The following is a 13,818-nucleotide window of genomic DNA, read 5'->3' as shown; positions in this document are numbered from 1 at the left end:
TCTCTCTGTGAGTTCGGGCAATCCCCGTACCTCTAGGCTGCAATTTCTCAATTTGAAAAATGACTTAAATCAGCATTTCCCTGAGACTGTTAATGGAAATGTTAGTAGGCAAATGGAAAAATCCAACTGAGACAGCACTGGATTAATCAAAAGTAAACAAAGCTCTTTACTGGAGACCTTCTCAGAGCCTTTAATATGCCAGTGTTTCCCAAAGCGGTGGAGGACATGTAATTCCCAAACTTAATTGGCCCTGGATCTTCCTTTTACAGAGTCCCCATTAACCTACTATTGATAAATATTCACTGGGCTGGATCAGAGATTCTCATATGTACCAAAATGATCTGGAAAGTTTGTTAAAACACATTACTGGGCCCTTTTCCCAGCATTTCTGACTCAGTAGGTCTGGGTGATGCTGCTGCTGTGGCTGCTGGACAAGGTACCACACTTTGAAAACCATTGGGCTAGTTGTTCTCTAAGGGTCCTCCTGATTTAAGGAAGCCTCTGAGCCATTGCTTGACACTGTTCCGGCTACAGGAATGTCCCCCTTCTTTATCCCTCAGCCTGCAGAAATCTGACTTGTCTCTTCAAGTTAGTTCTGGTCTCCCTGCATGAAGCATGCCTCGCGCCTTGCATTGGAGGGGCTGCTCTCCTCTGAGCCTATCAGTGAGCTTGTCCACCTGTCCCTCCACAGGGTCTGTTTCAGAACCTGCTTTCATCATGCCCTTTTGAGCTAAAATTTGATGGACCTTGTAGTGCAGCCCCAAACTTATTTTCTCTGGGTCTGATCCTGAGCTGCTTTGACCTCATAAATTCCTAGGGCATCAGCATGATAAGTATCCTGAGAGGTCAACTCATTGGATCTCCCATTGTGCAGGTTGGAAAACTAAGGTCACAAAGTGGGTCCCTAGCAAAGTGAATCTAGCACCTGGTCCTCCCAACACTGTGGCACCTACCCCATGCACAGAGCACATGTTTGCTTCTGTCAAGCCCCAAATGTTGGTGGTTCCTTTATTGCATTAGATGGATGCATTTCTCTGATGTCCTTCCTGCAATCTTCCCACTAGCTAAGGAGCATGCTTCAATCCTTCCTTAGTGTTTCGGGTACCAGGCATGGTGTCAATAAACCCATGCCAAGGATACACTGTCCAAGCCTGTGTTTGGGTTGAACAACAATTCTTGTCAATGATTCCTTTGCATGAGACAATTTATTTCCTTTAGTTCTCCTGTGTTGATTCTTACTAGAATCAAGAAGTGATTGAGTTTGAGTTCCTACCACATGCCAGACATCACTGAATCCAAAACATTCACAGACAGAAACACTCTCCAATTTCCATGCCTCACCTCATCCTGCTTCTGTTTGCATGCCTCTAGTGACAGGAAGCTTGTGGCTCCCAGAGACATACTTTTATGCAAGGTCCAGAGCTCTGGGCCTTACTTCATGCAATAACGGGCCACTTCCGCTGTAAGGAGAGTTCTGACCTAGCTCTGGGACTTCACAGAGAAGGCCTTGACTCAGCTTGATTTTGTACAGAGACATTGCAGGGTCAGCGGAGTAGGGGTTTTGAGCTCCCTCCAAGATTCACCTGGGAAATGCTGAGGCTGGGTTCCTGGAGAGGCACCTCAGTTAGCAGAGTGTCAATAGCAGCAGGCACTGTGGGGGGCTTGGGGGAGGTACAGAGGTGGTATCGTGCTTTCCTGCAGCCCCTGTGACTAGATCAGGCCACAGCCTCCTCTTTACATGGGTCCACATATTATAATGTACCCCCTAATGTTACTAGCAAACATCTGCAGCCGTGGGCTATCTGTTGGAAAACACATCCACATAGGGTCCTCACATATGCACCCACCTCCATGTGTACACATAGGCACCTGTTGGACACCCAGGTACACACACGTGCCTGTGAGTATACATGCACTCTTTGTTCATGTGTGTACACAATCATTCACATGAGTGTATGTGCATATGTAGCAGGCACTCTCATTCTTACTCTCTCTTATTTGCATTACATGCACACACACACATACACTCACTTGCACACACACACATACACTCACTCAAACACACACATCCCCCAAAAACCAGTCGTGCAGACCCTTGGACCGGTGGCCAGGGTATGAGAGGACTGGTAGGACTAGTTTTACCTAGGCGGAGACCAGGCAGGGGTGTGGAAGTGTCACTAGAGCAGCCTGAGGGCGGGGAACAAACTCTGTCTGAGGTGAACCATAAGGACAAAGGAACCGCAGGACAGGGACCAGGTCACCAAACCAGCTGAAAGTTTTGTCTGCTTCCCAGGGTGAGTGCGCAGGATCTGGGCCTCCTTGCTCTACCTTCCCTCCTTCAGCGGTGGGGTGGGGCCTGCAGGAAGAGGGGAGCAGAGAGGCTGTGGCTGTGCAGGGCAGCAAGCTTTGTCTGCAGGGCCCGCAACGTCCATTTTGCCTTCACTCCTCTCCTGGCCACTGAAAAACCAGTTCAAGTGCCACTGCCCCGGGGGAGCCTGTCTTTATCCCAGGCCACCGCGAGTGCTCTCTCCTTTGAGCCCCATGGCCCTGTGTTTGCCCCTCTAGGATGTTGTTCCCCTTCCCTCTGACTTCCTGCCTGCTGCCCATCCCTGCCAGCCGGGGGGGATGCCACTGTCCTCTTCTCCTCTCCCAGGCTCTGAAGGTCAAGTTGAAGCTCCCGGCCCAGCCGCAGCCAACTTCTTCCTGTCTTGTTATGACTTCCTGGGGCTAAGACAAGTTGGGAGTGAGCAGGCCACCAAATATGAGCTGTTCCTAGCCTCGGTAGACCACAGAGCTGGGAGGGGTCTTACAGATCAGCAAGGCCACCCACTTGTTAACTGCGGGGAAATGGAGGCCCAGAGAGGGGAAGGGGCTTGCCCAGCATGACACAGTGAGTGCGAGGGGGAAGCCAAGGCTCCGGAAATTCCCTGGGCCCTGACTCCCAGCCTAGGCCCTTACCCTTTCCCCCATCCCCATTTTTTCACTTACCTTCAGGCTCTTCCAGATGCATATCCTTGGCTCCCTGGGAGATGTTTCAGAGGGTGTGAGACCAGGGACTTTCTGAGGCTGGAGCTGGGGGAACACAAGTCAAAAGTAGGCCCAAACCCTGGTGGGGGGACATGGGGTTTCATGCTGCCCTAGCTTTCCAAACTGAGAAAACGTGCCTAGACTTTTGTAGAATTCAGAGAACTGTTTGCAACTTGGTAGAATTAAGTGGAACTTCTACACTTTGATGGGATTAGCCAAAGTGCTTAGACTTCAGTGGGGTTCTCTGAAGTGTGTCAGGTTTGGTAGAATCAGGGAATTCTATTGGGCTCGAAGCTGAATGGGGTCCCCAGTAGTTTACCGTGGGCAGCCAGGGACTCCCCGACCTGGGCAGCTCCCATCTTCATCCCGGATGACGGCCTCCCAGGGAGCAGGCCAAATGACAGAGGCACCTTTCAAAGCTTCTTGTATGCCTAGGGACTGCGCAATCCCCACGGTGATTTAGAGGGAGAGGGGAAATGTGCCCGACTTAGAAACTTTGGGGTGCTTCAGGGATGATGTCCCAAAGACCCAATTATACAGAGCCTAGTTAGAAATCTTAATTGGTGTGAAAAAGTTGGAGGAAGTGGCTCAGAGCCAGGGTTCTGCCCTCACAGGTCAGTCCCCACACTGTGCTGGCCCCGGAATGTTTACAAATGAATAAATGAATGGATAGATGAACAATTAAATGAATGCATAAGCAACTCTCAATGAATAAATTTAAAAATAAATGAGTGAGTGAGTGAACAAATGATTGTCAGAGTTGCTTTCCAGGAGAGTTAGAAGTCTTTGCTCAACTGTCACAAAGACCTTCAAAAAATGAGAAATCTGGAAAAAAAGTGTAATGGAGGAGTGAACTGGAAGAAGAGAGACAATATATTGGAAAATCCTATAGACAATCTTGACCAGTCCTCATTGTACGGACAGGAAAGCTGCCTTTGAGAGGTGACGGAGTAGGCTCAGCATCTCTTAGTGAGGCAGAGCATGGCCTTGGCTTCACTCTAGGACACGGATTTATCTGCCCTTGAATCATATGTCCCTCTGTCAGTGCTCAGGTCAGTTGATGACTGGGTGCCTGTCACCTCCAAATGGCTCCTCCTTACTGCTCTCAAAAGTCACCTGTGTGGTTCCTCCTGGGGTTCCTTCTGGTTCTCAGAGTCCATGAGTCTGTGGGCTTACAGGCCTTCTATTCAAATAGGGTCATTTTATTTTGGGTTTTGTTACTGTTGTTGGATTTTATTTAGCTATTTATGCAACTTGCCTCTTCCAGTGCCCTACAAGCAGGGTGAATGAGATCGGGGCCCAAGTATTCTCTGAATGCTACGCCTGGGGTAGAGCCTCCACCCTGCGAGAGGGGACTGGAAGGAGGGAGGGAGCCCCCAATCTCTCTGCTGCACTGACCATGCATTTAGTCTCTGCTGCTCAGAGGTAGAGGGGATGAGAAACTCTGGTAGGCTTCCCTGCTGCTCGGTAAATGTTCTCTGTGCTTTGAAAAAAAGTTGTGTATCCTGTTATTATTGGGTGGATTATTTTAAAATGCAGATTGATTTTATTTATTTTTTGAATGTCAAAATCCATTATAAAATATTAAAAAATTTAAATCCGTGATAAGGTCTCAGCAATTAAAACATGACACTGGCACAGAAATAATCAAGTGGATCAATGAAACAAAATGAGCATTGCAGAAACAAATGTATATATCTGTCTAACAATGTAATACATGATTAAATTGATATTTAAAATCAATGGGGAAAATAAGGCTTATTCAACAAATAAGGTTCATGGACCACTATTGAAATAAAACAAATATAGAACCCTATTCCACACATTATACAAAAAATATTTAGGTGAGTTAAAAATCAATATGTAAAATCTAAGGAGTTTTAGGAAGAAATACAAAATAATATTTTTCATACCCAGAAGTAAAATATTCGAACCCAGAAGCTATGAAGTAAAATATTGACAATATGACTATATTAAACATTTAAGACTATATAGTAATGCACATATAAAAAGTTAAAGGACAAGTAATAGAATAGGAAAGTATTTGCAACACATCTAAGACAGGGTTAATAGTCTGGTTTTTTTGTTTTGTTTTGTTTTTTAGGGAAAAATTCTACAAACATTTAATAAAAAAAATGGATAAAGAATACCAAAAAGTCATTTAAAGCTTTTTTAAAATAATAGAAATAGGCAAGAAATCTACAAAAACAGGTTTAGTTTCAACAAATAATAAAGCCACAATTAAAATAACACATCATTGTCACAATCAGATTAATAAGTATTAAAAATATTGGTAATATCAAGTATTGGTGACTGTGAAAGGAACTAGGTATTCATAGACTCTTTTTCTACATCTTCTTAAAGCAGTCCCTTTAGCATATCTTGCAATGCTGGTTTGGTGGAGATGTATTCTTTTAGCCTTCTTTTGTATGAGAAACTCCTTATTTCGCCTTCCATTTTAACTGAGAGCCTTGCTGGGTAGAGCAGTTTTGGTTGCAGGCCTTTGCTTTTCATTACTTGGAATATTTCTTGCCATTCCCTTCTGGCTTGCAGTGTTTCTGTTGAGAAGTCAGCTGCTAGCCATATCAGGGCTTCCTTTTATGTTACTACCTCTTTCTCTCTTGCTTGCTTTAGGATTCTCTGTTTGTCTTTGATATTTGACATTTTAATGAGTGTCTTGGAGTGGGCCTCATTGGGTACCTCTTGAATGGAACCCACTGTGCTTCCTGGAGTTGTGTGACTTTTTCTCTCATCCAATTAGGGAAGTTTTCCATCATTATTTTTTCAAACAAGTTCTCTATCCCTTGCTCCTCTTCTTCTCCTTCTGGTATCTCTATTATACGGATGTTATTATGTTTCACATTTTCCTGCATTTCCCTAAATGCCTCTTCATTCTTTTTGAGTCTTTTTTCATTTTCTTGCTCTTTCTAGGAGCTTTTTTCTACCTTGTCCTCCAGCTCGCTGATTCGGTTCTCAGCTTCATCGAGCCTGCTTTCGATTCCTTCTACTGTGTTCTTCAACTCAGAAATTGTATTCTTCATTTCCTCTTGCCTCTTGCTGATAGTTTCTATGTCCTTTTTCATGCTGATATAGTTTGCAGTAAGTTCCTCATAGTTTCCCTGTAGTTTTTGTAGTTCTCTCTGAGCTCACTGAGCTCATTGAGCTTCCTTAGAATCATTGCTTGGAACTCAATATCTTATAGTTTACTTGCCTCTATTTCATTTAGTTCTCTTTGTAGTGATTCCTCTTTCCCTTTTGATTGGGGGCTGTTCTTTGTCTTCCCATTATTTGTGAGACTCTTCTTTTTTGCTTATGCTTCTTAAATTGATCTATCTTGATTTCCTGACTTTGTGGTGTGAACTTCTATGGTAGGAGAGCGCTGTTTTTTCTTTCTGGATCTGCCTCTGATGACGTCAGATGTTGACCCTGTCTGACCTTAGGCAGTCTGTTCGAGACTTCAGGAATCTACTACCTGTGGCTGTCTCCTTCAGCTGTTAATATAGTCACTCTACACTCAACAGGGCCGGCTTAGACATGACAGGGTGGAGCAGAGTGCCTCCTAGGGGCAGGGTTATTAGGTTCTCTTGTACTGCTGCTGCTCAGGGGAGTGGTCTGCTTGAGCCAGAAGGCTGCTGCCATATGGGGGAGGAGTCAGCACTAGGATCCTGCCAGCTACTCTTTCAGTTCTCTCCCCAAGGCCTCCTTCCGCAGTCTCTCAGGCATATCTAGCCCACTCTGCCCCAGCCTTTGCCAGAGACCAGGGTAAGTGGCTGCAAATAAAAATTCATCCGTTGGCTCTTTAAACAGCTCTTTGTGTCTCTAGCCCCGTCTCTGGCAGAGGGCAACCCTGCTGCTTTTCGCAACTGGTTGCTTTCTGTGTCCTTTTCGGGCTCTGGTGCTGTAGACTGGAGAGCTCTGCTTATGGTTTAGACCCCGCTCTTCTCAGGAGGATCCAATGGCCATTTCAATATCCTTCTGGTGCTGTGGCCCATGGGTGCCCTGCCCACCTTCTCAAGTCTCTACCGCACTCCTTACCATTTAGGTTGTGCTAAAGCTGATTCTTCCACCTGTCTGAGGTTATAAGGCTCCTCCTCCGCTATTGTTCAGTTGTTTGTTCCAGGTGATTTCTCCACAATTTAGTTGTAATTCCAGGTTGGTCCTGGGAGGAGGTCAGTGTGACTTCCACTCACTCCTCTGCCATCTTGAATCTCCTCAATTTTTCTATCAATGTTAATTGTGTCAAGTTAGTTGGGAGTATAGTAGACATCTTCTATATTCTTTCTCATTTTCTGTCTACTTGTTTTTCAATTATTGAGGGAGGGATGATGAAATCTTTGGTTACAGTGACAGATTTGTGTATTCCTCCTTTCTGTCCTGTCAGTTTTTGCTTCAAGTATTTTAATGCTCTGTTATTAGATACATAAGGTTTTGGGATTGTTAAGTTTTCTTGATGAATTGACCCTTTTGTCATTTTCAAGTGATCCTCTTTAAATCTGTTTATATTTTTTCTCTAACGTCTATTTCATATGCTATTAATAGAGAGTTGGGTCTTTAAAATTACCTCTGACAATCTCTGCCTTTTAATTAGGATGTTTAGATCATTTACATTTAAAATGATTATGGTTATGTTTGGGCTTAAATCTTCTGCCATGTTGTTTGTTTTCTATTATCCTTTTAAATTTTCTTCTATATATTTTTGGATTGAGTATTTTTTATGATTTTATTTTATCTCCTTTATTGTCATACTAGTTACCTTTTATTTTTAGTGGTTGTTGTAACTATAACTTATTTTGCATTTAATTAATAGTATGCCACTTCACCTACAGTGTATATACCTTTTAACAGGGTGCCTCCATTTCCCCTCTTCTGGGCTTTAAACTATTGTCATACATTTTCATTTCACATATGTTACACAGGGTGGGGCAAAAGTAAGTTGTGAGTATGCAAAACAGAGTTTATTCTTGTTTAGTATTAATAATAATACAAAATGCAATATTATTTATTAATTGTTGCATTATTTTCCATATAAACAACTGTAAACCTACTTTGGCTCCACCCTGTGCATCCTGTAATACATTATTACTTTTGCTTCAAATAGTGAACTATTTTAAAGAGAAGTTTAAAAATGAAAGGAGAAAGTCTTTTATATTTATTCACATATTTAACATTTCCAGAGCTCTTAATTGCTTTGTATATAGCTAGATTTCCTTCTGTTACCATTGATCTTCTACCCAAAGGAATTCTTTTAACATTTTTGTAGATCTGATCTGTTGATGATAAAGTCTGTCAGCTTCCACATTTCTAAAACATTTTTATTTTGCCTTCACTTTTGAGAGGTAGTTTTGCCAGATACAGAATTCTGACAGGTCTTTTTTTTTCTTTTGTATTTTAAAGATGTCACACCGCTGTCTTCTGGCTTCCATTATTTCTGACAAGAAGTGTGCTTCCATTTCCAAGTTTGTTCCTATGTGCATAATGTGTCTTTTTCTCTGGTTGCTTTTAATATATGTTTTTATTATTGGTTTTAAGCAATTTGATTATGATGTGCTTTGGTTTAGTTGTTTTCATGTTTCTTCTGCTTGGGGTTTCTTGAGATTCTTGAATCTGTGGATTTATAGTTTTCATCAAATTTGGAAAATTTTAAATAATTTTTTTACATATTTTTCTACCCACCACACCTTTTCCTGAGGTTCCAGGGGTGTGTGTGTGTGTGTGTGTGTGTGTGTGTGTGTGTGTGTGTAGTCACTTGAAGTTGTCCCAGAGCTCATTTATGTTCTTTTCTTTTTTTCCCATTTTTTTTGCTACTTGTCATTTTGTATAGTTCCTATTGATATGTCATCAGGTTTACTAATACAGGTTGGAGTAAAAGTAGATTTACAATTGTTCATATGGAAAATAAAACAATAGTTAATAAATAATAATACAAGAATAAACTTTCACCTACTCACTACTATAAATCTACTTTTGCCCAACCCTGTATTTTCTTCTGAAGTTTCTTATCTTTTATTAATCCTATCCAATATATTTTAAAATATTTTTTGAAATAATTTTATATTGACAGGAGAGTTCTAAGATAGTAGTACATAGATTTCCCGAATATCTTTTGATAAGCTTTCCCTAATGTGAACATATATAAACATAGTACATTTATTAAAACTAAGAAATTAGCATTGTTACAATGCTATTAAGTAAACTACAGGTTTCATTCAAATTTTACCAGTTTTTTCACAAATATCCTTTTCCTGTTCGTGGAGCCAATCCAAGATATCCTGCTGCATTTAAACATCCAATGTATTTTTTATCTCGGAAATCATATTTTTCATCCTTCAAAGCTCAATTTGGGTTTTTAAAAACTCCTCATTGTCTTTCCTTAATATGTAAGGTTTATTTTTAACAAATTACAATATGTCTTATAGACATTTCCATATAATTATCTTTTCTCTTAACGTGGTACGTAATGTACTATTATATGAATATACTATAGGTAATCTGACCATTTCCTGCTGATAGACATTGGATTATAGCCAGTGTTTTTCTTTTTCCATGCAAAGAATATCGTTTTATACAACTCTTTGGCACACATACAGATATTTCTCTAGGACATATATCTAGATAGGAAATTATTGGATCAAAATTATGATGATTTACATTTTTGAATATGCAACTAAATTGTCCCCAGAAAAAGGGGGGACAATTTTATCTTAATTAAAATCTCCACCAAATATACAATAGTACCCATTTTTCCATATTATGTCTGATGCTGGATATTATCAGCCTTTTAAATTTGACATTATGATTTATTTAAAAGAGAACATCTTGTTTTATTTTGCATTTCTCTGATGACTAGAAATGTAAAACAAAATTTCATATGTCAGTTTTGCTATTTCAAATTTCCTTTTTAAATTGTCTCTCCATGTTTTGTGCCCATTTTTCTACTTTTGAAAAATATTGATTTCTAAGAGTTCTTTATATACTGTCTATTATATAGTGGGAACACATTATATAGTGGCAAACATTTTGTCACTTGTCTTTTTTGTTTGTTTATGGTGTCTTTTGTTACATAGCAGTTTAATTATTTTGGGTAGTCAAATTTCTTTCTTTGTTTCTCCTTTCTTTCCTTCCTTCTTTCCTATTCCCAAGGTTTTAAGTACATTTTCCTTTCTTTGTTTTCTTCTAATACATTGAATTTTGTTTTAAAATTTTACTCTTATTTTATCTGAATTTATTTATTTATTGAATGAGTGAGGTAGGGTAAGTTTATTTACTTGCCTCAACAGAATTTATTGTAAAGGAATTCTTCACTCACTAATTTGAAAATGTTATCTTTATCATATACTAATTCCTCATATATTTTTGAGTCATATATTTAGACCCACTGCTATGTTCTAAAGAAATTTTATTATCACTTACTGTTCTCATACCATGCTTTTTTAATTACTGTAGATTTATAGTGCTTGATATCTGCTAGGGCAAATTCCTTCTTACTAGCTTTTTCCAATAAGTTTTTGGCTATCCTTGTACATTTTCTTTTTTAGATAAAGTTTGCAATCAGCTTGTCAAATTTCATAAAAATTCTCCTGGGATTTTGCCTTTAATTTATGGATAAATTTGGGAGCATAACTGACATCTTTATAAAATCAAGTTTTCTCATCCCGAAACATTATTCGTCTCTCCATTAATCCAAGTCTTTTACTATATCCTGATCATATAGCTCTTTTTTCCTAATATGTTAACGAAGGGACTTTCATCAGTATATACTTTTTCCTAATGTTGAACTTTTCCTTGCATTTCTGGGATAGACACTTCTTCCTCGTGATGTTTTATTCTGGTCAGAGGTGCAGGATTGATCGGGGGCCCGCTGATGGGCTCCAGCTCCTGGGCTCCACCTGGTGGGCGTCAGGACATTCCTTCGCGGCCTTTGGGGATGGGGGTGGAGGGTTGGAACAGCCGTGAAGCCTGAACTCTAGGGCTCAGGCCCAGACACATCACTATGGCAGCAGAATGATAGATGGAAGAATTTGGTAGACACAACATTTGTGTGCCCCAGTTATGTGACTGTCTATCCTGCCACCTTGGACTCTACTAGTTTCTCACTGCTAGGGGACTTTGAGAAAAGAGACCACATCTGTGTTAAAAGAATCTTACTCTCTCAGAATCTAGCATTCTATTTACTGATATGTTCTTTTCTCTAAGCTGTGTAATTATCTTCTTGTCATTTTCAGTGAGGGTAAACCCTCAAATACACTTTCGCTTTAATGAATGTGGATGGATTTTCATATCAATAAACTTAAAATCAGAAAATTATGTCCCAACTTGGGTCCAGAAAATAAGGTCTGGAATTCTTGCTGCCAGCAGAGCTGGGGAGTTCAACCGTTGTTTGGAGATCTTCCTGAAAAATTGTAGAAGATAGACCTTGTATTATACAAGTTTAAATGAAAATACATTCTTAACAGCACTGAAAACCAGAGAAGTTGCCACCCTGAACAAGGTATTCTTGAAAAGTCGTTAAGCAGATGAGATTGGGTTGTTGGAGGAAACCAGGACCAAACAAAATAAGAAAGGAATGACTGCAACAGGGGAATGGTTTGGGGGTGTTCTCAGTTCAGAGGCAGCAGTTACACAGACCGTGAGGAAGGTTCAGAAGGCAGCCGTCCGACGAGCGGTCAGGGGGCTTGAATCTGCAGCAAGCGGGCAGGTTCAGGTAGCGAGCCTGAGAGATACTTGCCCTCGGGCTGAGTCTGTCATTGTCAGCGCTTGAACCAGAGATTCAGAGAAGCCCCCGGAGGAACGGGGAGCCGCCAAGCCCAGATGATATCATCCCAGTAACCCCCCTAGTCCCTCCATTATCGTTCCCAGAGACAGGAAATGGAAGCGGAATCCACAGGCCAATAGGGAATCTTCAATCAGAAGAGGCGCCCACCAATTAGGACAAACAGCACCAGAGAAGAGAGAAACGAAACCCAACAAAGAGGATAACATTGAAGGAAACAGTAAAGTAAGCAGAAGACTTTGAGAAAAGTGTGATATTTAATACCATCACAGGGACAAAATAGGTTTTCATCCATGGAAAAATAGTAGGCTAATATGAAAATAAAAACCAATTAGAGATTGTGTCGATTATTGATATAAAAACAAACAGAAAACCCACAAAGCCTCTGTGGATTAGCTGAGTATGAATGGACACGTTTGAAGAGCAGATTATTGAGCCAGAGGGAGAAGTTAAGAAATACTTCCAGTGACACTGCAAAAAGATAAATATGTGGAAAGAGCTCTGACCCATGTGGCTGGTTGGGTGTCATCCCACAAAACGAGAGGTTGCTGATTCTATTCCCGGTCAAAGCACGTGCCTGGATTGTGGGTTCGGTCCCTGGAGAGCACGTGGGAGAGGCAACTGATCGATGTTTCTCTGTCATATTGATGTTTCTTTCCTTCTCTTTCTCCCTCCATCCTCCTCTCTCTAAAAATAAATGAAATCTTTTTAAAAGGTAAATATATGGAAAGAAATATCAAGTGATAGTTTTATCATTTCCATCTCAAATAATAGGAATTTGAGTTGGATCCGATGGGAAGAATGAGAGATAGGGGAGGAAATTATTCATTGTCTATCTATCTAGCATCATCTAGCTATACTGGCAGAAGAAAATTTATCAGGGCTGAAGTAACTTGCTACTGTACAGATTGAAAGGGCCCACCAAACAGATTGAAGGAATACAAATATACACAAAAACCATCCACACCTAGTCTATTTCAGAGCTCCAATGAAGAAAATTTCTAAAGTCCTCCAGAGAGAAAAAACAAATTTCCTATCAAGGATAAAAATTATATTAACTTCAGACTTCCTATCTTATACCCACTTGGATATCTTTAGGCACTGAAAGGTAGCTTGGCTGAAATGAAGCTATATGTACTCCTCTAACCCTCCAACTTTCCTACATCTCCGTTTACTTTTTCAGCTAAAATCCTAGTAATCATATTTTTCTTTCCATTACCAACCTTGTCACCCCTTTGGCAAGTCTCTCTGACTTCACTAGCAAATCATATGCTGAATCTGCCTGCTTTTCTCCCCTTTTGCCACGACCAGCTGGTCCCATCCAATATCATATCCCAGACCACCTGAGTGGCGGCGATCATCCCCCTCCTCCCTCCTGGCTTACTCGTCCTCCGCTCTCTTCCTCCGACCACGTAGTCCTTCTTCCGCAAGCAAGCCGCACTCATTCTTATTTGAGCTTTTGGCTTCTTCTATATGGAAACTCCTGCACCCCCACCTCCAACTCCAGATATTGACATGCTCACTCTTCATTCAGATCTCAGCTCAAAAGTCACATCAGAAAAAACTTTCCTTTCCCAGTGTAATTTTTCTATATGCATAAATAATTTTGCTAGTAGATTGGTTGAAAATACTATCCCTTCCCCAACGATTTGTAATGGCAGCTCTATCATAAATCAGATTTCCTCATATGTGTGAGTCTTTTTTTAGTCTTTTATTAAGGTCTATTTGCCTATCACTGCCGCTATATTGCACTGTCTTAAAAACAATGCATTTGAAACATTGCTGATGTCTGGTAAGATGAGCACTCCTGCCCTGTTATTCTCCTACATGAGTGCCTTCGTGATTTCATATATATTTTGGAATCAGCTTGACAAGTTCTACAAAACAAACTTCAGAATTTTTATAAGAATTGTGTTAGAGCTGTAGATCAATTTAGAGATAACTGATATTGAGTCTTCCAGTCTATAAACATAGTATATTGATCCATTTACTTTGTTTTGTTATAAATATGTATTGTTATT

The sequence above is a fragment of the Pteronotus mesoamericanus genome, unplaced genomic scaffold, assembly GCF_021234165.1.
Source record: "Pteronotus mesoamericanus isolate MK-2021 breed Mesoamerican mustached bat unplaced genomic scaffold, CSHL_Meso_final contig_78, whole genome shotgun sequence".
NCBI classification, from domain to species: domain Eukaryota; kingdom Metazoa; phylum Chordata; class Mammalia; order Chiroptera; family Mormoopidae; genus Pteronotus; species Pteronotus mesoamericanus.
Note: the sequence above shows the minus strand (reverse complement) of the source record.